The sequence below is a fragment of the Oryctolagus cuniculus genome, chromosome X (assembly GCF_964237555.1).
Source record: "Oryctolagus cuniculus chromosome X, mOryCun1.1, whole genome shotgun sequence".
NCBI classification, from domain to species: Eukaryota; Metazoa; Chordata; class Mammalia; order Lagomorpha; family Leporidae; genus Oryctolagus; species Oryctolagus cuniculus.
The window spans coordinates 35,202,038-35,223,266 of record NC_091453.1 but is presented as its reverse complement, the minus strand read 5'-3'; the positions used below and the strand labels follow the sequence as shown (position 1 = coordinate 35,223,266).

The 21,229-nt window shown below is 40.8% G+C and overlaps 1 pseudogene; it reads right to left on the bottom strand.

Moving 5' to 3' along the window:
• Positions 1–1,663: 1,663 nt before the first annotated feature.
• LOC103345153 (activated RNA polymerase II transcriptional coactivator p15 pseudogene) lies at positions 1,664–19,013 on the bottom strand (annotated as a pseudogene).
• Positions 19,014–21,229: the final 2,216 nt, after the last annotated feature.

The following is a 21,229-nucleotide window of genomic DNA, read 5'->3' as shown; positions in this document are numbered from 1 at the left end:
GCTTTCCCAATCAGACCTATGTAGAAATTATGTAAATTTCCATAACTTCCTTTGGCCGTCCTTGGTAATTAACAGTCTGTGGCGCAATCAAGTGTTGCCCCCTCTATATCACAAATAACTTGAGGGTAGCAACTACATTTTTTAATCTCTTTATCCTCAGCCCTAGCACAGTGCGTGTCTCATAAGAAATAGTCAATATTTGTTGAAGGAGTAAGTCAGCTGCATCTCTACCCTCACCTCTTATCTCAATATATTTGTATCACAGATCCTACCCTGCCACTTACCTTAGCTACCTCAGTCTCTTCCACACACACCATCTATTCTCCTTATTTTTTATTTTTAATTCATGCATAAAAATTATACAAACTTATCAGTCATTCTCTTTTTCCATTGATACTATCCCTCAGCCCATTGATATTCCCTTTCAATCATTTCATTCATTGCCACACTTCTTTTTTTAATTAAAAAAAATTTTTTTTTTATTTTTTTGACAGGCAGAGTGGACAGTGAGAGAGAGAGAGACAGAGAGAAAGGTCTTCCTTTGCCGTTGGTTCACCCTCCAATGGCCGCCGTGGTTGGCGCGCTGCGGCCGGCGCACCGCGCTGATCCGATGGCAGGAGCCAGGAGCCAGGTGCTTTTCCTGGTCTCCCATGGGGTGCAGGGCCCAAGCACCTGAGCCATCCTCCACTGCACTCCCTGGCCACAGCAGAGGGCTGGCCTGGAAGAGGGGCAACCGGGACAGAATCCGGAGCCCCTTAATTTAAAAATTTTTAACAATTTTCTATATTCACTTCATGTGTAGATATTACATAGATACATGTATACTATTTTCTCATAAACACAGGGATATTGATATCACAAAATGTGGGTTTCATGACAATGACCATAGTGTGAGAAAAGAAGGGTATATTGTCATGTAGATGGTATAATTCCCACGGGGATGTTGAATCTTTGAAGCCCCCATTAGTCATTTTTGGAACTACCCACCCCTTTCAGAACTCTGCAAGGCTACAAGAACTCTATGGAAGCCGCTTCAAAAGCTTCCCTGATGCCCAATTCAAAGGCCCCTTTTCAGAACCTTGTTTCCCTTTAGTCTACCCTGAATCTCCCTATACACATGCTTCCTGCGATTCTCTCCCTTCTTGTCTTCCATGGCAGAATCCTAGCCAGGTGATCCTTCTAGCGGTTAGGCCATGCTTTATTTGCTTTCTCCACTGCCATTTCTTTGGCCCCATATTGGCAATGCTTCATTCATTTGGCTTCATATTGGCAATGCTTCCCTAAGTCTGATCTTGGCCAATTGCATCTTCATCAACACTCTCCTCAAAATTTCCCTCACTCATCTTTTTTGTTCCTTTCCCTACCTTTTTCTCACTTTGTGTCTCAAATTCCAGATTTCTAATAGACATTCCCAAATAGGATACACACTTCCTCTTCATCCTGTGAATATTTCATCAACAAACTTGGAAGCATCCCCTCCTGATGAGCATTCCTGCTCAACTTTCTTTCTTCTTTCAATAGAATAAAAAACTTTGTAGTCTTTGACTTTCCTATTGCCTTTATTTCCTAGACAAACTGATCTCTGTATCCACTTTTCTCTTTCCTCTACATATCTTTTTTCTCCAGCCCCACCATAACCATCCTCTCCTTTACCCTCAACACCTCATGCTTGATCTTGTGCAACAGCCTTCCTGCTGTCCTCCCTACCTCCATCATTTTCTGCTCTGTCACCAGTTCCAGCTAAACAAAGGAGAAACAGAAATCATGTTCACCAAAAGTCATATGCATGAATGCTCATAGCAGCAGTATCTGCAATAGCTGCAAATTTGATTCAATCTAAATGTCTATCAATAGTAGAACAGACATATATTGTGGTGGAGCCACACAATGCATTGCTTATGAAAATGAAGGAACTACATTAACAGACATGAAATGACGAATCTCAAAAATAAAATGTTGATTGAAAGCAACAAGACATAAAGGAGTACATACTATATGATTACCTATATGATCAAAGTAGGATATTGGTTATCATTGATAGCAATAGTTTCTGAAAAGTGGCAGAGGAAGCCTTCTGGGAGAGTATGAGGGAAAATAAACTTCTGCTTGTTGATAGGTAGGTGTGTTCAGTTTGTGATAGTTAACTAAATTTATTGTCCATGTGCAGCTCTGTATATACATTAAAATTTAATAAAATATTACAAAATAATAAAATTTTGAGATCAGTTGTTCTGTTCTTAAAATTGTATATGTGGGGGCCAGCGCTGTGGTACGGTGGATTAAAGCCTTGGCCTGCAGTGCCAGCATCCCATATGGGCGCCGGTTTGAATCCTGGCTGCTCCACTTCTGATCCATTTCTCTGCTGTGGCCTAGGATAGCAGTAGAAGATGGCCCAGTCCTTGGGCCCCTGCACCTGCGTGGGAGACCCAGAGGAAGCTCCTGGCTCCTAGCTTCAGATCAGCTCAGCTCTGGCTGTTGCGGTCATTTGGGGAGTGAACCAGTGGATAGAAGACCTCTCTCTCTCTCTCTCTCTCTCTCTCTCTGGATCTACCTCGCTCTGTAACTCTGTCTTTCAAAGAAATAAAATAAATCTTAAAAAAAAGTATATGTGAAATACATGAAACCTGCACTCTTTATTTGAAAAAATAAGTAAATTTACTTTAAAAATTTGATTGTCTCACTAACCGAGCACCAAAAAGGAAACCTGTTGCAGTAAATGGACACTATGAGAAACAGTGACTTGATCAGCCCTTGTCCTGACTGTTGAGGAACAACTTAATACTTTATCCCTTTTAGTGTTTTTTTTTTGTTGTTGTTGTTGTTGTTGTTCTACTTAATACTATTGGTTGAACTCTGTAATTAACACAGAATTATTTTTAGGTGTTTAAATTTAACTGAAAAGTGATCTCTGTTAAATATAAGAGTGGGAATAAGAGAGGGAGGAGATGTACAATTTGGGACATGCTCAAGCTGACTTGCCCCAAATGGTAGAGTTAGGAATGTGCCAGGGGATTCCAATTCAATCCCATCAAGGTGGCATGTACCAATGCCATCTCACCAGTCCAAGTGATCAGTTTCAGTTCACAATTGATCATAATGATAGGTCTAAGAGTCAAAGGGATCACATTAACAAGACTAGTGTCTGATAATACTAACTGATAGAATTAAAAAGGGAGAGAATGATCCAACATGGGAAGTGGGATACACAGCAGACTCATAGAATGGCAGATGTCCTAAACAGCACTGTGGCCTCAGAATCAGCCCTTAAGGCATTTGGATCTGGCTGAAGAGCCCATGAGAGTATTTTAGGCATGGAAAGCCAAGAAACTCTGGGGAAAAAAAAAACCTAAATGAAAGATCTCCTTGAGTGAGATCCCAGTGGAAAGAACGGGCCATCAAAGAAGGAGGTACCTTTCTCTGAAGGGAGGAGAGAACTTCCACTTTGACTATGATGTTGTCTAAATAAGATCGGAGTTGGTGAACTCAAAAGGCTTCCAAACCCTTGGCAACTCATGGCAAGAGCCTCGGGTGATTACTGACGCCATCAACAAGAGTGTCAATTTGTTAAGTCAACAACAGGAGTCACTGTACACTTACTCCTCATGTAGGATCGCTGTCCTTAATGTGTTGTACAATGTGAATTGATGCTATTACTAGTACTCAAACAGTACTTCACACTTTGTGTATCTGTGGGTGCAAACTGTAGAAATCTTTGCTTAATATATGCTAAATTGATCTTCTGTATATAAAGAGAATTGAAAATGAATCTTAATGTGAATGGAAGGGGAGAGGGAGTGGGAGATGGGAGGGTAGGAGGGAAGTTATGGGGGGAAAAAGCCATTGTAATCCATAAGCTGTACTTTGGAAATTTATATTTACTAAATAAAAGTTTAAAAAAATTTGATTGTCTCATTATGAATTAGCTCTACTAGAATGAACATAGACCTTAGTTATCTGGCAAACCTGAATTAGAATCCTAATTCCTCTGTGACCTTAGCAAGGTTATTTCACAAGCCTCAGCTTTGTCATCTGTAAAATGGGATTAATAGCATGTACTTTGCTTTGTTTGTAAGGATTACACTGAGATTATTTACTTGTGTTCACAGCACAGGTTCGAGCATAAAAATTATTAGGGACCTGGTGAATGTTCACTGCTACAGTTGATGCTAGGCGTGGGAGGAAGGGAATCGTCTATAATACTATGATTAGGTGTCAGTCTTTTGGTTGGACTATTACTTTCAGCTGTGGCCCTTACAAAATTTACCAGCTTTTTTTTTTTTTTTTTTTGACAGGCAAAGTTGCCAGTTAGAAAGAGAGAAAAAGAGAAAGGTCTTCCTTTTCCCGTTGGTTCACTCTCCAAATGACGCCAGGAGCCAGGTGCTTCTTCCTGGTCTCCCATGCAGGTGCAGGGCCCAAGCACCTGGGCCATCCTCCACTGCACTCCTGGGTCACAGCAGAGAGCTGGCCTGGAAGAGGAGCAACTAGGACAGAACCGGTGCCCCGACGGGGACTAGAACCAGGGTTCCGGCACCGCAGGCAGAGGATTAGCCAAGTGAGCCGTGGCACTGGCAGTTTACCAGCTTTTAATCAGCTTTATGTGAAACTGTAAGATTAGTAGTATCTGCAGTTGTTTAACTGCCTTTCCTTCTTGGCTAAGACTCTTTTAAAGAAGTTTCCCTTGAAAGAATTCATTTGTTGGGGCCTCTTTTGTAGAGAAACATGTTAAGCCAGCACCTGTGACACTGGTATCCCATATGGGTGCCAGTTCGAGTTCCAGCTGCTCTACTTCCAAACCAGCTCTCTTTTATGGCCTAGGAAAGCAGTAGAAGATGGCCCAAGTCCTTGGATTCCTGCACCCACGTGGGAGACCCGGTAGAAGCTGCAGGCTCCTGGTTTTAGCCTGGCATAGCCCTGGCTGTTATGGCCTTTTGTGGGTGTAAATCAGTGGATCTAAGATCTCTCTCTCTCTCTTTCTCTGACTCTGCCTTTCAAATAAATAAAATATTTTTATTTAAAAATAGAATCTCTTTGTTATGGAGAACATAACACTCTGAGATTCCTTCAAAATTGTTCCTTGGAATGGATTGAATAGTGACCCCCACATCCACTTCAGTGTGTTGAAGTCATGCCCTCCTGTACTCATTTCTATCCTTACGGAGGTAACCAAGCCAAGTCAGTAGGTTGGACCCATGTTCAGTGTGACTGTTGTCCTTATAAATTTGGGCACAGAGATATGATGTGGATACATAGGGAGGAGGCCATAGGGACCCAAAGTTGGCCATTGACAAGCTAAGGGAAGAAGCCTGGAACAAACCTTTGCCTCAGAGCCCTCAAAAGGAATCTACATGTCAACACCCTGGTCAGTAAGTTTCTGTTATTTAAACCACATGGTTTATAGCTCTTTGTTAGAGCAGCCTTAAAATTCCAATACATCACTTTTGTCCTCGGTTGCCAAATGAAGTGGGGATTTTTCACCACAATGAGAACCTGGTAGGGACAGGCTCAGGAAAATCCAGAAAGTGTGGAAGTCTCCCATACTGGCTCTAAAAGTCTTTTCTTTTGACAGGCAGAGTGGACAGTGAGAGAAAGAGACAGAGAGAAAGGTCTTCCTTCTGCTGGTTCACCCCCGCAATGGCCACTGCGGCCAGTGCACCACACTGATCCGAAGGCAGGAGCCAAGTGCTTCTCCTGGTCTCCCATGGGGTGCAGGGCCCAAGCACTTCAGCCATCTTCCACTGCACTCCCTGGCCACAGCAGAGAGCTGGCCTGGAAGAGGAGCAACCGGGACAAAATCCGGCGCCCCGACTGGGACTAGAACCCGGTGTGCCGGTACCGCAGGTGGAGGATTATCCTATTGAGCCATGGCGCCAGCCTCTAAAAGTTTTTAACTATTAAGATAGTCCCCACTGAGCTTCTAGCAACTCACTGAACTTACCATTGAAGCATTCCTCCCATTTCTTTGCCCCAGTAGCTTCTGCTCCTGATAACGTGATTCTCTGTATTTGACATCTCCAGCTTTTAGGGTAGTAGTTTGTCCTATCAATGTTCTGATGGATCTAAGAAACATCATTTATTTTCAGTTTGTTCAATTTTTTCTTTCTATTTTAAAAGATTTTATGTATTTATTTGACAGACTGAGATACAGAGAGAGAGAGGGAGATACAGAGAGAGAGAGGGAGAGACAAAGAGAGAAGTCTTTCATCTGCTTGTTCACTCCCCAAATGGCCACAATAGCTGGAGCTGGGCTGATCTGAAGCCAGGAGCCAGAAGCTTCTTCCAGGTCTCCCATGCAGGTGCAGGGGCCCAAGGACCTGGGCCATCTTCCACTTCTTCCCCAGGCTATAGCAGAGAGCTGAATTAGAAGTGGAGCAGTCAAGACTCGAACCAGCGCACATATGGGATGCTGGAGTCGCAAGCAAAAGCTTAATCTACTATGCCACAGTGCTGGCCCCTCAACTTTTTTCTTATTGTGAGGGTAGGAGTGCCAAATTCTAAGCTCTTTTCATGTTATAGCTGAATCCAAAAGTCCTCCATTCAATCATTTTTTATATCACCTACTATTAAAACCTGTTGTCTGCCGGCACCGCGGCTCACTAGGCTAATCCTCCACCTTGCGGCGCCCGCACACCGGGTTCTAGTCCCGGTCAGGGCGCCGGATTCTGTCCCGGTTGCCCCTCTTCCAGGCCAGCTCTCTGCTGTGGCCCGGGAGTGTAGTGGAGGATGGCCCAAGTGCTTGGGCCCTGCACCCCATGGGAGACCAGGATGAGTACCTGGCTCCTGCCATCAGATCAGCGTGGTGTGCCAGCTGCAGCGCGCCGGCCGCAGTGGCCATTGGAGGGTGAACCAACGGCAAAGGAAGACCTTTCTCTCTGTCTCTCTCTCTCTCACTGTCCACTCTGCCTGTCAAAAAAATGAGATTTTCATACTTCTTCGATGTTAGCAAATTTGTATTATAAACTGAAGATTCTGTTATGGACCTCAGGTTCCTGTTGAAATCCTATGAGAAAGATTGATATTTTGTATCAGTAGGCACTGGAACTTGTTCAATTCAAGCCACAAATTCTAGCCCATTTTCTTTTTTTAAAGATTTATTTATTTGAAAGGCAGAGCTACAGAGAGGTGAGACAGAGACAGAGAGGTCTTCCATCTGCTGGTTCACTCTCCAAGTGGTTTCAATGGCCGGAGCTGCGCCTATCCAAAGCCAGGAGCCAGGAGCTTCTTCCGGGTCTCCTATGTGGGCGCAGAGGCCCAAGCACTTGGGCCATCTTCTACTGTTTTCCCAGGCCATAACAGAGAGCTGGATCTGAAGTGGAGCAGCCAGGACATGAACCAGTGCGCATATGGGATGCTGGCACTGCAGGCCCTGGCTTTACCTGTTACACCACAGCGCCAGCCCCCTAACCCACATTCTTGAGGCTGTACTTCCAATGTCAGTTCAGTTTTTAAAACCTTTACAGTGTAGGTTAGTTGTGCCTTGTTATGTGTGTCACCCAGTGGTCATTGTAGGACCTGGACAGAAATAAGTCCATTATCTCAACTCTCAAAACCTTTGTTATGCTAATGAGTATCAGACTCATGCATGCACAATTCTAGGTTGAGTCCAGGAATTCATAAGCATCTTTGTGAGGTTATCTCCCAATGCTCCTTCTTCTCTGGCCTCCCTAATACTTTCTGGTTTTTGTGGGTCTCCCCTTTTCTGTCTTCCAGCCAACAACTGCCCACTTCTGTAATTGTGCTGCATCCCATGCACAAATAGTAAGAAGATCAAGAAAGAGCAGAAGATAATCTGTAAAGTTTGGCCTGGAATTTTTTTTTTAACATTTATTTATTTGAAAGGCGGTGCAATAGAGAGCAAGAAAGAGGGAGAGATCTTCCATCTGCTGGTTCACTCTTCAAATTACTCCAATGGCTGGGGATGGGTCAAATTGAATCCAGGAGCCTGGAACTCCATCTTGTTCTCCCACATGAGTACGTGGGCCACCATTTGTTGCTTTCCCAAAGGATACTGTACAGAAACTGAATTGGAAGCAGACTAGCTAGGACTCGAACAGACCCTCTGTTATGGGATGCCAGTGTTGTAAGTGATGGCCTAATCTATTGTGTCACAGCACTGTTCCCCTGCCAAACTTTCTTAGAGCCACAGCTCTGTTGAACAAAATAGAAAATTGCTTTCTCTCCCTGCAGGCTTGCCTCTTGAAGTTTTCTATGCTTATCACTTTCATTGCAAGCTCCTTTCCAAATGAGAAACCAATTGAGGGCTGGGGCATGAAGGAATGGGGACAAAATAAAAACCAAAGAACCAGGGAATTTCTTTTACTCTCTGGGCTTTAGTTCTCCTTTTCTTTCCTCAATCCAGAACTTGACTATTTTTTTCTGTATTTCTGTCTGTACTACACTGCTCATTTCCAGATTTTGAGTTGCAATAGACTTAGGCCAGAAGATTCCAGAGGAACAAAAATGGTAAATTCATACCTAGTGTTATGGTTTGTATGAGGTTCTCCCCTCCTTCCCCCAAGGGTTCATATGCTAAAAGCTCCTCAGTGTGGTGGTGTTGAAGTGGTGGGGACCTTTAAGATGTGGAATGTATCGAAGGTGCTTAGGTCATGAGGGCATTGTCTTCAGAAGGGATTGATGGTGATCTAACAAAGTGAGTTCTCACAAGAGTGGGTTGTTATAAAAGAGTAAGCCTGACCTGTGAAGCTCTCTTGCTTCTTTGTAGCCATATGATCTCTCATTCTCACACATACTCCCATCATTGTCATACCCTCTGCAGTTAGGCTCTCACTAGAATCAAGCAGAAGCCAACACCATGCTTTTGAGTCCCCCAAACTACGAGCTAAATAAACCTCTTTTCTTCATATATTGGCCAGCCTCAGATATTTCGCTACAGGAGTGGAAAAAGGATGACTAATACATCTGGTTCTGCACTACTTTGAATTATGGTGTTCCTCCTCTATCCACCTACTTACACTTCTCAAATACTTGCACGTAAATACCTTCCACGGGTTATAGTCCTATTCAGTGGAAGGGAAAGGGTAGCGTATGTTTATTCACTCTTACCTGTAACCAACGCTCCTTTAGGTAATTTGATAAAACATAAATCAAATTATGTCACTCTCATACTCTCAACCCATCATACTTGGGATAAGATTAAGACACAACCTCTAAAATGTAGCGGCAATCAGTTGAATTCATTTTCTGGGATGTAATGTAGAAACAAACAGAAACTTCATGTATATCAATATCAACCACAATTCATAGAAAGAGTATCAACAAATAGGAACACTTGCTAATCATATGATACAACATCAGATTTCTGCAGAAGGGAGAAAAGATCCATCAGTATAACAGAACTAAGTGAAAGTCGCAGAAATAAAAGTTTTTCCAATGAGAAATAGGTGGCTGCTAGACAAGTGATCTAAAAGAATTCTAAGGAAAGTTGAACATCTTTTCATGTACTTATTTGACATTTTTATATTCTCTTTGGTGAAATTGTTCAAGTCTCTCCCCTTTTTTGAAAAGGTAGGTTGTTTGACTTATTGTGGAGTTTCAGAGTTCGTTATATGTTCTAGATGCACATTCTTTGTTGAACAAGTAATTTTGGAATATATTTTCCTAGTCTGTAGCTTATCTTTCCATACTTTTAATCATACTTTTCACAGTGAAAGTTTTTAATTTTGATGCATTGCAATTTATCTACCTTTTCTCTTACCAGTATTACTTTGTTACCAAGTATAGGAACTTTCCACCTCATCCCAATTCATCAATCTTACTACCTATGGTTCTTTCTTGATGTTCTACAGGGTTTATGATTCATTTGAATTAACTTTTGTATAAGGTTTATATAATATCCAATTGCTTTTCTATGGCTGTCCAGTTGCTCTTATTCTATTTGTTGAAATGAATATCATCTCTCCATTGAATAGCTTTTGCACATTTGTCAAAAATTAAACGGTCATATTTCCGTGGCTGTATTTCTGGACTACTTATTTTGTTCCTGTCTATTGGTGTGATACTTCCACACTGTCTTGATTACCATAGCATTAATTCCCTATTCTGTTCTCTTGGTCCGTTTATCCGTTTATTCCCCAGTATTATGCTGTTTTTTTTTTTTTTTAACAGGCAGAGTGGACAGTGAGAGAAAGAGACAGAGAGAAAGGTCTTCCTTTTTGCCGTTGGTCACCCTCCAATGGCTGCCGCGGCCGGCGCGCTGCGGCCGGCACACCGCGCTGATCCAAAGGCAGGAGCCGGGTGCTTCTCCTGGTCTCCCATGCGGGTGCAGGGCCCAAGCACTTGGGCCATCCATCCACTGCACTCCCTGGCCACAGCAGAGAGCTGGCCTGGAAGAGGGACAACCGGGACAGAATCTGGCGCCCCGACTGGGACTAGAACCCTGGGTGCCGGCACTGCAGGTGGAGGATTATCCTATTGAGCCGCGGTGCTGGCCACTATGCCGTTTTGATTACTGCAGTTTTATAGTAGCACTTAAAGTCGACTTAGTTTTAGTCCTCTGGCTTTGTTCTTCAGTATTTTGTCAGTTTTTCTGGTCATTTTGTTTTTCATATAAACGCTAGAATCAATTTGTTGATAGCTTTCTAGGATTTTTGTTGAGAGTATATTGAATTCATGGATCAAATTAGGAACAACTAACATCATAACCACATTCAGTTTTCCTATCCATTAGTTTATATTTTATTTGATTTCTTCCATCAAAGTCTTTTTGTTTTATTCACACAGACACTGCCCAGTTGTTCAATTCTACAATACAGAGAATCTATGGACTTTTAATTGCTTATAGTTCTAAGAATTTTATTGCCCATTCTTTGGGATCTGTAAGCAAAGAGAATTTTATTATCTCCTTCCCAATCCATATACCTTTCATTTTACTTACTTGTCTTATTGTATTAACTAAGACTTCCAGTATGTTGTTGAATAGGAGTGATTAGAGGAGCATCCTTGCCTTGTTCCCATGCTTGGGGAGAAAGCATGATATTAGCTATATGTTTTGTGCATATTTTTTCATGTTGAAGGAGCTCCCTCAGGTCCTAATTTGCTAAAAGTTTTTCTAACTAACTGGTGTTCAATTTTGTCAAATGCTTTTTCTGCATATGTTCATATGAGTTTTTTAATTTTTATCCTGCTGATGTGATAAATTAAATTCATTGATTTTTAATGTTTATTCATTTTTATTTGTTTGAAAGGCAGAGAGACAAACCGTAATGGCCAGAGCTGCACCGATCTGAAGTCAGGAGCAAGTAGCTTCTTCCAGGTCTCCCACGTGGGTGCAGGGGCCCAAGGGCTTGGGATATCTTCTACTGATTTCCCAGGCCATAGCAGAGAGCTGCATTGGAAGAGGAGCAGCTGGGACTAGAACCAGCACCCATATGGAATGTTAGCGCTGCAGACAGAGGATTAACCTACTGTACCACAGTGCCAGCACTCGGAAATTTTTTAATTATTGTCACTTTAAATATTTTCTCTATTCTCTCTCCTTCTGGCATGCAAATTACACATTACACCTATTGTAATTGTCCCAAATCTCATCATTTTCCTCCTTTTTTTTCTCTTTGCTTTGCAGTTTTGAAGGTTTTTATTGCCATACCTTTCTCTAAGAATATTATTGATTTCTGTAATTTATGTTTGATTCTTTCTTAGAGTTCCTATTCTCTCCTTTCATTGTGCACCATTATTATGGTGCTCAGTTTTCCCAGTAAAATCCTTGGCATATCATTCATTCTTGTGTTAAATTCCTAATCTGATAATTCCCAAATCTCTGCCATATTTTTGTCTGTCTGATTCTTTTCTATGTACATGCTTTTAGTGCTTCTCAGAATTGTTTATTGAAAACAGTATACAATGTATCAGGGAAATGTGACAGAGGTAAATAGACCTTTAATATGAGGTTTTATGTTTATCTGGCAAGGAGCTAGGCTAAATTTAATATTTTCTATAGAAGCAGATATCATGAACTTCAGTTTCCAATGGTGCTATTGATTTTGTATTTCTTGATGTCTTTAGGTTTGCTTTAGAAACTCCTTCCTAAAACAAGCCAGTAACGTCTTTTAGCTACAGTTCACAGTTATTTTAAGAGCACTGTTGGATGTGGTAGTTAGGTGTGGAGAGAAGGGAAATTAAGTATTCTATAATCCTAATATTAGGTGTCATCTTTTAATGGGTCTGTGTTTTTTATTTTATCTGATAATCTCTCTTAAAATTGATTATTACTATTGAAAAAGTTGATTTATCATCATCTTTTTTATTTTTTTATTCTCTACGTCTCACACATTTTCTGTGCCCCTGTTCCTGTTTTAACACCTTTTTTGCAGTAAGTGAATATACCCATTCTAACAGTTTGATTCCTTCAATTACCTCTTTGGATATTTTTTACTTATATTATTATAGGTTTTTCTTTTTTTCTTTTTTTTATTTTTTGACAGGCAGAGTGGACAGTGAGAGAGAGAGACAGAGAGAAAGGTCTTCCTTTTTGCCGTTGGTTCACCCTCCAATGGCTGCTGCGGCCGGCGCACCGCGCTGATCCGATGGCAGGAGCCAGGTGCTTCTCCTGGTCTCCCATGGGGTGCAGGGCCCAAGTACTTGGGCCATCCTCCACTGCACTCCCTGGCCACAGCAGAGAGCTGGCCTGGAAGAGGGGCAACTGGGACAGAATCCAGCGCCCCGACCGGGACTAGAACCCGGTGTGCCAGCGCCGCAAGGCGGAGGATTAGCCTAGTGAGCTTTGGCACCGGCCAGATTTTTCTTTTTAAAAAATTTATTTATTTATTTGAAAGAAGACTTACAGAGAGGCAGAGGCAGAGAGAGAGAGAGAGAGACAGGTGTTCTATTTGCTAGTTCACTCCCCAAATGGCTGTATTAGCCAGAGCTGGGCCAATCTGAAACCAGGAGCCATTATCTTCTGGGTCTCCTACGTGGGTGCAAGGGCTCAAGCACTTGGGCCATCTTTTACTGCTTTCCCAGGCCATAGCAGAGAGCTGGATCGGATGTGCAGCAGCCTAGCCTAGAATAGGTCAACAGATGACTTCTAATCAGAAGCAATGGAGACCAGAAAGCAATGGCATGACACCTTCAAATTGCTAGGTAAAAACAAAAAAACTGGGGCTGGCGCTGTGGTGCAGTAGGTTAAAGCCCTGGGCTGAAGCGCCGGCATCCCATATGGGCACCAGTTCTAGTCCCAGCTGCTCCTCTTCTGATCCAGCTCTCTGCTGTGGCCTGGGAAAGCAGTGGAAGATGGCCCAAGTCGTTGGGCCCCTGCACCTGTGTGGGAGACCTGGAAGAAGCTCCTGGCTCCTGGCTTTGGATCAGCGCTGCTCTGGCCGTTGCGGCCATCTGGGGAGTAAACCAGTGGATGGAAGACCTCTCTCTTTGTCTTTGCCTCTCTGTCTTTCAAAATAAATAAAATAAATCTTTAAAAAAAGAAAACAAAAAAACTGTCAACCAAGAATCTTACACCCAATAAAATCATATGATCAGAGTTGGCGAACTCAAAAGGCCTCCGTAGCCTTGGCAACTCATGACAAGAGCCTAGGGGGATTACTGATGCCATAAACAAGAGTGTCAATTTGTTAAGTCAACAACAGGAGTCACTGTGCACTTACTCCTCATGTAGGATCTCTGTCCTTAATGTGCTATACATTGTGATTTAATGCTATAACTAGTACTCAAACAGTATTTCACACTTTGTGTTTCTGTGTGGGTGCAAACTGTTGAAATCTTTGCTTAATACATGCTAAACTGATCTTCTGTATATAAAGAGAAACGAAAATGAATCTTGATGTGAATGGAATGCTCAACAAAAAAATGAGCACTGATAAATAAAATTTTTCAGGGGATAAAAGTAACACTATAGTCTATTTAAAATAAAATCACATAACACATATGTATTTAATTGTATTTTGGGCTTATAACACATGGAATGTTACCTGTTTGATAATAAAAGGACAAAGGATGCAAGAAGACAAGAAGCATTTTTGAAGTAGGAAAGTGACACAGATGGTAACTTTTTTTTTTACTTTTATTTAATGAATATAAATTTTCAAAGTACAGCTTATGGATTACAATGGCTTCCCCCCCCCCATAACTTCCCTCCCACCCGCAACCCTCCCCTTTCCCTCTCCCTCTCCCCTTTAATACATGAGAAAAATAAAAAATAGTCAATTAAGAAGGTTATTATGATAAATTGTATAAATATATACTTACTGTTATTTCAATTTCTTTTGTATCTAAGCATTTATATGAGGTAATAATTATAAGGTATTTTAACACATATAGGTGTTATAACAATAGCAGCATAAGGCTTGAGCAGATAGATCTATATAGGAATGAATGAAATTTCTAAATCATACTGGAATTAAGTTAGTATAAATCTGAAGTAGAGTCTACAGAGGTAAGAATTATATGGTAATCCCTAGAAAACCGATAACAGGGGCTGGCGTTGTGGTGTAAGAGGTTAAGCTGCCGCCTGTGATGCTGACATCCCACATGGGTGCCAATTCATGTCCCAGCATCTCCACTTTCGATCCAGCTCCCTGTTAATGTGCCTGGGAAAGCAGCAGAAGATGGCCCAAGTGCTTGGGCCTCTGCACTCATGTGGGAGACCTGGAAGAAGTTCCTGGCTCCTGGCTTCAGCCTGGCCCAGCCTTTACTGTTGCAGCTATTTGGGGGAGTAAACCAGATGGAAGACCTATCTCTCTCTGTGTCTCTCCCTCTCTCTCTCGTAACTCTGACTTTCAAATAAATAAGATAAATCTTAAAAAGAATACTTTTCTACTTTTTTTTTTGCTCTCTCCTAATCATGCATTATGGTTCTATCATTACGTTTGTACTGGCGATCTTAATTATATCCCAAATTATCTAAAATTTTATTCATTGTCCTACATTCTTTACCTTCTCTGTTCATATTACATAATCTTTATTAATTTATCTTTTTTAGGATCAAATTTATTGTTGATTCCATCTGAGAAATGTTTCATTTTCATTATTGTAACTTTCAACTCCAGAAATACTATTTGATTCTTTTATATAATTTCTGTTGCTTTATTGACTGTTCTATGTCATTAAATATTATCATCATATTATTCTTCTAATTTCTTAGGTATGATTTTCATAGTTCTTTGACCACATTTAGAATAGCTTCTTTGGACTTTTTTTCATTTAAGTTCCATATCTGGATATCCTCAAAAGCAGTTCTATTATATATTGTTTTCATATATTTTAGTCATACTTTCATTTCTCTGTATGTTTATTTTTGTTAAAATGGACAAATGGGGGAAATTGGATATCCTTCATTCATAGTGACAAATATATATAATGTGAGGTGTTAAATAGTAGAGGGAGTGAGAAATTGTTACTGCACAATTTTATTTTATAAATTTATAACTATTCTGAAATCAAATGTTCAAGTGGATATTTTATATAATTTGTGGAAATAACTCTAGACTCTGAATTTCTTCCCCTCCCAGGCTTTTAACTGCTGCTTAACTCTTATTTGTTTGTGGCCCAGCAGATTTATATCAGTGAAGTCTATTTCCTCCTCAATGCAGAGTTCCTTTTCTTACTCCTCAGAGGCTACAGCCTTAGGCATACACAGAGTTTCATAACCACCAGGCATGACTGTAATTTTTTTGCCTGGTTCTCTTTGACTGTCTCTTTCCCTGATATTTTTTGTAAGCTTCTGGTTGTTCTGCTTCTACTAGTATTATAGTAAATTGTTAGCCTCTATTAATTTTGAGACGATTGCTGTATTGTTTTTCCACAATGCTCTGCAGTAGAAATTATTCCATGGTCTGATCCAACTGTAGTTGAATTCCTTGGCAGACAGTGTGACTAGTCATTTAGGCTTCCTCAGATCTGCCTCTAGGAAGAAGCTCTGCATTATGGATAAGGAGCTGGGACATGTGGATGAGAAACTCATTATTCTCTGGATATTCACCCAGATCTCCTCCTATGGAGAAAGTTATGTGTGTGTCTGTATGTGTGGGCATGTGTGCATACATGCACAGGGAACACTTGTGTGATGCCACTCTTGACACTGCTATGTATGCATCTTCTAAAATAGATTTCTACCTTGGAAAACATGGCAACATGGGAGCCACCTCTTGACTTTCAAGTAAATTAGAAAGCCTTCACACTAATACAGAGCTCTGCAAGAAAGAAGCCATTCTCTTCGCCAGTTACCTTGCCTGGATCCTGCCTATAGAGTGAGAATTGGAGGTAGAGAACATCTCTTTTCCTGACTGCTTCCATCGCTTAATATAGGCCCTTAACAGAACAGAGTTGTGGGAAATTGTATTTTGTAATGTTTAACAACTACCTAAGGCATACAAAATACATCTTCTACCCCAAAATTCTGAGATGGTAAATTGCCACTGATATTTAAAATAGTTTTTTTCTGAAACATTTCTCAGATGGAATCAACAATAAATTTGATCCTAAAAAGATAAATTAATAAAGATTATGTAATATGAACAGAGAAGATAAAGAATGTAGGACAATGAATAAAATTTTAGATAATTTGGGATATAATTAAGATCGCCAGTACAAGTGTAATGACAGAACCATAATGCATGATTAGGAGAGAGCAAAAAACAAGTAGAAAAGTATTCTTTTAAGATTTATCTTATTTATTTGAAAGTCAGAGTTACGAGAGAGAGAGGGAGAGACACAGAGAGAGATAGGTCTTCCATCTGCTGGTTTACTCCCCCAAATAGCTGCAACAGTAAAGGCTGGGCCAGGCTGAAGCCAGGAGCCAGGAACTTCTTCCAGGTCTCCCACATGAGTGCAGAGGCCCAAGCACTTGGGCCATCTTCTGCTGCTTTCCCAGGCACATTAACAGGGAGCTGGATCGAAAGTGGAGATGCTGGGACATGAATTGGCACCCATGTGGGATGTCAGCATCACAAGGAAGGCTACAGTTTCTAGCTCAAGTGCCATAGCTTCCCACCGTTCTTATCAAGTTTCTGTATCATTTTTAAGTTTTTAAATGAATGTCTCCAAGCTTTTTGTAAGCTCATTGATTAATCACTAGAGACTTTGCCAATTTTGGCCACTTTGCTGCATGTTTTTCTTGGGAAGAGCTTTCCTTGAACTTCCATTTTTAAATTATTTGATCTTAACCATTCTGAAATTTGGAAAATCCTTTTTCCTTTCACCATCTTTGTAAAATGAATTGATTATGCTTAGTGTCTCACTTCCTCCCTTCATTCCAGTGAACAGACTATTACAGTTTGGCTCCTATCTCTACTATTCCCATCAAGTAAGTTTCCTGATGACCTCCTGTCTAATCTAAACAGTGGATGTTTTTCAGTCCTAATTTTACCTGAAACTCACAATTTCACATTGTGGACCAATCTTTTGAAATTCCCATCTTGGTTTTGTGATGTCATTGCCTCCCAAGTCTTCTCCTACTTCTTAAACTATATGTTGACGTTTCATCTTTTAGGCTCTTCTTTCTCTACCTTCCACTTAAACTTTGGGTCTTCTCATACTTCTCTCCTTATTGTTTCTTCCACCATACATTCTCTTTGTGTAATCAAATTCACCCTTTTGGTTACAAGTACTACTGATATTAAAGTGTTTCACAAATTCACATTTTTATACTCTTTCCCCACCCTTGATACTTGTGTACCCAATGCCTGCTAAAAATCTTCACATAGCTGTTTCTTGAGCCATTCAAAATTTACCAAACAGGTCTCATAATCTACCCACTCTCAAACCTACTCCTTTTATTTTCTCAGTTTCACTGAGTTGCACCAATACCCACCTCGTCCCCAAAACAAACATCTGTAAGCCATCTTTAATTGCTCTCTCTGTGCCACAGTGCCAGCCCCTCAATATGCTTTTAATAAATATCTTTTCTGCTTCAGAATAGGTTTCTTGTGCTTAAAATAGCAATTCCAACCAATATTGAATCTCTTTGTGTTACTCAGCAAATGAATCAGGCTTTTTCATAAGCTCTTCTAAAAGAGTGTTGCAGTGATGTGATTTGAATATCTGTCTACCCAAACTCAATACAGGAATTTAGTACCCAAAGTCTATGTTAATGGTGGTATTAAGTATGTAAATTGAATCCAATTATGGTGTTCAGAGGCAGAGTCTTTGGGAAGTGATTAAATTGAATCAAGGCTATAGGGTAGGGTCTTCTTGATTGAATTCTGTTGGCTTTATTCAGAAAGAGAAACCAAATGGATAAAGGCAGATGTGAGCAATCCCATTCTCTTGCCATGTGATGCTTTGTGCCACCATAGGACTCTTCTACCAAGAACACCTTCACCAGAGACTGTACAAATGGAACCTTCCCAATCTTGGGTGGTGAACCTCCAGAAATCAGAAGCCAAAATAAACCCCCTTTTCCTTAAAATTTAGCTTGCCTGAGGTTTGAGTATTTCATTAGAGTAATAAAAATGTGACAAATACACTCAATCTCTGGACGGCCTGGAAACATCTACAAATTTTTTTTCACTGAGAACATTTTAATAATGCACATTAAAAAGTATTCATCTTACAAATTGTTTTGCAATCCAAATATAAAACAGCTTGGAAAACAATGTTTGAAAACAAAAGCCAATGTAAAAAAGACAGATTAAAACAACTAAGACGTTACAGGTATTATGTGGCTCAGATTTTAGTTTTCTTACTGCATCATCAGTGTCAGAAATCTGTTCTGAAGGAACTGGCTGGCTCCAGTGCTCTGGATTTAAGAAATGCCTTTCCTTCCTGGTTTCATTTCACTTTCTGGACCCATCCAGTATTCTAGAATATCAATTTGACCTTTCCCTTTTATGTATGGAACATGGACGTACCTCATTTTCCCAACCTGAAACATGTTATCATCTCTGCTGCTGCTGCTCTGTGTAGAAGATGATAGAGCTCTCAAGGCCTCACCAATCTTTTGCTTCTTTATGGTTTGTTTTGGAGCAACATGCTTCTACCACTTTAGCTTTTTTGTCAACTACACTGTCAGACGAGCTTGAAGAAACAAGTTCCTGTGACTTAGGCATTGCTCGTTCCTGCAGGCAGTCTCCTACTTGTCAATTTCAAAATTCTTTATAAAAACTCTAACTTGGAAAATTGTTGGACAACATATCCATACTGTCAAATATTCTTCAGAGCCTATTTCTCTGAAGAACCCTGACTTCTGTACTGCCAAATGTCTACTCATCATGTTTGTTACAATTCAGAGACTTTCTAATATCCAGCAAATTTTTACATGCCGTGCAACTCATTGCCTCTTTGAAGTCATCTCTAATTTCTTTCTCTATCACTTTCTCCACTTCAACCAAACTGACACCCTGGCTCTTTTTTGAACACAAGAGGTAGACCCTTGACTCAGGGTGCTTACACTTAATTTTCATCTTTGGTTGGCTACAAATTCTTTAAAACTCATTTCCAATACCAATTCCTCCTTGAGGCCATCCTTGACATTCTTGTGCTAAATTAGGCATTTTAGGGGCCAGCGCTGTTGTACAGTGGGTTAAAGCCCCAGCCTGCAGTGCCAGCATCCCATATGGAAACTGGTTCAAGTCTTGGCTTCTCCACTTCCTATCCAGCTCTCTGCTATGGCCTGGGAAAGCAGCAGAAGATGGCCCAAGTGCTTGGGCCCCTGCACCCGTGTGGGAGACCCAGAAGAAGCTCCTGGCTCCTGGCTTCAGATTGGCTCAGGTCCAGCTGTTGCGGCCATTTGGGGAGTGAACCAGCAGATGGAAGACCTCTCTCTCTGTCTCTACCTCTCTCTGTAACTCTACCTCTCAAATAAATAAATAAATCTTTTCAAAAAATAAATCAGTTAGGCATTTTATCCTTTAATAGGCTTGTGTGGTTCCAAGTGTATTGTCCATCTCTGTATCCATGATGCCTAGCATAGTGCTTAGCATGTAACAGATGTTTTCTAAATGTTTAACAAACAAATGAGTGATAGTTACAGTTACTGAGTTTCCACTATGTACAGAGTGCTCTGCTAGTCTGTCTTCTCACATCTTTTAATGCAATTCTTTTGATAAAGGTATACAGCTTATATTATTATTACCTTTATGTTATTGTTTGAATATAATTTTTAAAAGATTAAATTTGTTCCAAAGGCAGAGTTAGAGAAAGTGATATTTTCCATTTGCGGGTTCACTCCCCAAATGGCTGCAATAGCCAGGGCTGGACCAGGCTGAAACCAGGAGCTTGTAACTCCATCCAGGTCTCCTACATGGGTGACAGGGACCCAAGCATTTCTACAATCTTCCACTGCTATCCCAGGTGCATTAACAGGGAGCTGAATTGGAAGTGGAGCAGCTGGGACATGAACCAGTGCTTATATTGGTGCCAGTGTTGCAGGCAGTGGCTTAACCCACTAGATCACAAGGCTGATCCTTGAATATAATTTATTCCATACACAATTCATGTTGAAATTTATTGTCATTTTGACTGAATTTGAAGATGTGTCCCTTTTAATGTGATAAGCCACGACGGATCATAAACAGATTAATGTCATTATCATGGGAGTAAGTTCATTATCATGGAAGGGCCCCTTATAAAAGTCAATTCAGTCCCCCTATAGCCTCTCTTTCTTTCATCATTTCACCTTCTATAATGGGATGGCATGGCAAGAAGGCCCTTGCCCAATTCCAGATCCTCCATCTTGGACTTCTCAGCCTCCATAACTATGAGGAGATAAACTCCTGTCCATCATACATTACTCAAAACCAGGTACTCCATTTTAGCGGCACAAAATGGACTAAGACAAAAATTGTTACCACAAATTGGAGCTATTACTATAACAAATATCGGAGACTATGGATGCAGCATTAGAACTGGGTAACAGGTGGAGGCTGGAAGAGTTTGAATGAACAAGACAGAAAACCCTGCATTGCCATAAATGGAGCTTTAAGGTTGATCCTGGTAAGGACTCAGAATTTTAAAAAGAACTATAGAGAATGTCTGAAGCATTCTAGAGATTACATAAGTGGTCATGACCAGAATAATGGTAGAAATATGAACAATAAAGACTATCAGGGCCATCCTCTGAAGGGAGGAGAGAACTTCCACTTTGACTATGACCCTGTCGGAATAAGATCGAAGTCGGAGAACTCAAAAGGCTTCCATAGCCTTGGCAACTCATGACTAGAGCTTAGGGAGATTACTGACACCATAAACAAGAGTGTCAAATTGTTAAGTCAACAACAGGAGTCACTGTGTACTTACTTCTCATGTGGGATCTGTCCTTAATATG